The following is a 3308-nucleotide window of genomic DNA, read 5'->3' as shown; positions in this document are numbered from 1 at the left end:
TAGGTAATATTTATGTTGTATGTTGATTTCCCTTGTAATGCAACAAAGTTTATGGATTTTTCTTCTTCATAAATGTCTTTCATCTTTAATATCTCATATTTTGGATTGTAATATAATATGCACTTTGTTCTTCATTTTGCAAAAACATAATACTTTTTGTGTAAAATGTGCCATTAAATTGTACACATCCATGCTTAGAACAAAAATATTATGTTTTGCCTTATAAATAATGTTATTTGATTTTTTGTTTTGTTTCATTAGGTTGATTCAAATTAAATATTTTGAAATTATACTTTTTGAAAAGTGAAGAAAAATCCTATATTTTTAGAAGTAATTTGTGCGTAAAATTATAAATCTATTTGGAGAATGATAGTTTGATTTATTTTTTTAATCACTAAAACTTGGGAATCAATATACTAATAAATATTATTAAACTTACATTTTGTGGATTCTAGTATCTTAATAATCTTTCCTTTTACCACTTATTTTAAAATCATTATTGAGTTATTTTCATTCTCTTAAATAGCTTTATTTTAAATCTTTTATTTTATATTCATGACATTAAATCTCATCAATCTTTGGAGCTAGGTTAGAATTTATTAATTTTGATTTAAAATAGTTTTCTTTTTTATTTTAGACAACTCCTTTGGGTTCGATCTCGTGCTTAAATGAACACTATATTTCATATACGATTCGTGCGCTTGCGAGAATAAATTTTTAAAACATACCCGTTTTGGGACCATCAATTTTTCAGAGAAGAGTTGCCCAGAGTTTTTCCCAGAAATTAGAAAATCGGTCCTCTACAAATGGTGTTTCCTTCGCTATTTATAGAGAAGGTTGTAGAATTCATTCCCACATATTTCGGGAAGATATTATGTAAATCAATTAAAATAATGCTATTTAATGCATTATTTCCTACATACACGGAAACGTCCCATGAAGATCGGGAACAGATAACAGATTAAATGATATCCCTTAAATATTGGGATTGTACAACAATAAACATGTTCACACGTAACTGATTATCCCAAATGATTAATCAAATCTTCAAGATCAGTATTTGGCATTGAGTTTTCCGAGACCATGAGTCATTCACGAGCTCGCCGCCCAGCTTCGCTTATGCTCGGAATAAGTAGATGTAGTCGATGTTGTCACATTCGAGCTTGTACTTCCCAAGCTCGAACCATCTCGCTTGAAGGCAATTAGTGAAAAAAAATATTCAAGTGTTGTATCATGCCATTGCGAGCTCAGAGAATATTCGAGACTACACATCCTTGAGGTCGTTCAAAGAGGTCCGACAGTTGGATCATATGATGACCACATATGTTTCGAGCTCACGCCTGACGAGCCCAGTTTATGGGGTCATAACTTCTTATCTCGAAATCTGGGTGTAACATTTTTCCCCCTAAAAAATATCAGTTCGAATCCCATGAGAGGGAGACTTTTGAACTACCCTTCTTGGAAATTGTACCGTCAACTGCACTCGAATGTGGACACGCGTCAAGCAGGTATTCGATGATCAGAGTACTCGAGTATATTTGCACCATGCCCACGTCTTCTCTTCTACCATCTTTTTGCCGCCGTTGCCATGCCTATACCCGTTCGTTCGATTAGATACCAAACTCATCCAACGGTCCAGATTAATTCGTCGTTTGACCTTCCTTTGTGGTCTATAAATATGCTTATGCCATCTTCTTTCCTTACTTTCACATTCAGAGCTTTCAGAGTGAAGAGAAGAACAAAAAACCAGAACCCAAAACTCGTTTGACTCTTGCATGTTCTCCAAGCTGAAGAAACAAAACACCGCTGGCCTGTTCGACTCCGTGAGATCGTCCTTGAAACCTCTCCTTCGGTCATTGATTTCTTTGTACCCACCAGCTGCATTGTGTAAGTATATGTTCCTGTTCTCATATGTTCATGTACATTCTTTTTTTCCATGCATGTTTATGTTGTAGTAGCACTTTGGACACCAATTCTAGTACTAGAATGCTTTAGTTAATATCGTGTAGTTTTTAGGCTTATCTGATGTTATGGATTTCCAAACCCAGATTTTGCATAAATGACACAAATATGGCTTTTATTGGGTTATCTTGATTTTGAATGTTATATCGTGTAGACCAAGAAATGGGGTGTAGGATTAGGGTTTACAAATTGCACGTTTCCCAAAAATATCATTTTTTGAGTAACTGCCAACTTTTCCCTGAAAATCCGGGATTCTAAAAAATAAATCCACTTTTCCCCCTTTTCGTGGAATACACGCTTCGAGCTTGATCTCATTCTTTTGATTGAGCTTGTTCCATAGTCTCGAGCATTCGAGCTCAGACCGTCTAGATTTTTATTCTTAATCTCTTGCTCGTCTGGCCCTCACCCTTTTTCTTTCTTGCAAGATGTCGCAGAATTTGGAAAAGCGGTGGGGGTCAATACTTGCGATTCCTTACTCACCGATAACTCCGAGCCCGGAGTCACCCTTTACTCAGAACTAGCGCCTGATTCGGGAGCACGAATTGAAGTGTGAGCAAAAGGATACTCGAGCTCAGTTTTGACGCCAGATCGACGAGGTCGAAGAGAAAAAGAGGAAAAAACTTAGGGTCGCGATCTATCCAGACCCAGACCCCAAGCCTAGACCAATCCCTCTCGACCCTACTCTTAAGGTGACGGCCGCGTTCAAACCGGGCAATCTCAAATTTTCATTGATGGAAGAATCATCAAATCGCCCTTCCACCTCGTAGCCAACCGCCATTCCCACCTCGAGGGGAGAATTTTTTGAGGCCGAACATTATTGGAGCTCGTTCTCCTCATTTGGGCAGATAACAAACATCCTAGCTTGCCATGGCCTAGGATTATCAAGCTCGCTAAGGTGTCAAGCTCCGAGCTCCACCGAGCGTAGTTGCCATGCCCCGGGAGATGGTAATCCCGACAATAAGCTAAAGCTCGCGGCTTGGAGCCACGAGCATATGAGGTCTGGGGCCTTATTTCCTTTGAAGTCCTTTTTTAAGGACTTTCTGGATTTTGTTGGGCTCGCGCCCTTTCAACTCCAGACCAACTCATACAGGGTCTTGTCAGCCTTGAGGTTGCTTTACCACGAGCTAAAGTGGGAAGGACCTTCACCAAAAGAGATTTTTGTATCTCTTTTGCTTGAAAAGCAACCCCTCCCGAGCTCAGGGAGGAGATGACTTCTACTACCTCTCGAGCTATCCTAGGGAGAAGAAGATCTTCGAGGACCTACCGAACCATCCTCCCAACTTCAAGCTGGCGTTCTTTTGGACGGATGGCCTGTCCCCCTTCAGATATTATTCGTTCAGATGAAT

The sequence above is a fragment of the Humulus lupulus genome, chromosome 2 (assembly GCF_963169125.1).
Source record: "Humulus lupulus chromosome 2, drHumLupu1.1, whole genome shotgun sequence".
Classification (NCBI taxonomy): Eukaryota; Viridiplantae; Streptophyta; class Magnoliopsida; order Rosales; family Cannabaceae; genus Humulus; species Humulus lupulus.
Note: the sequence above shows the minus strand (reverse complement) of the source record.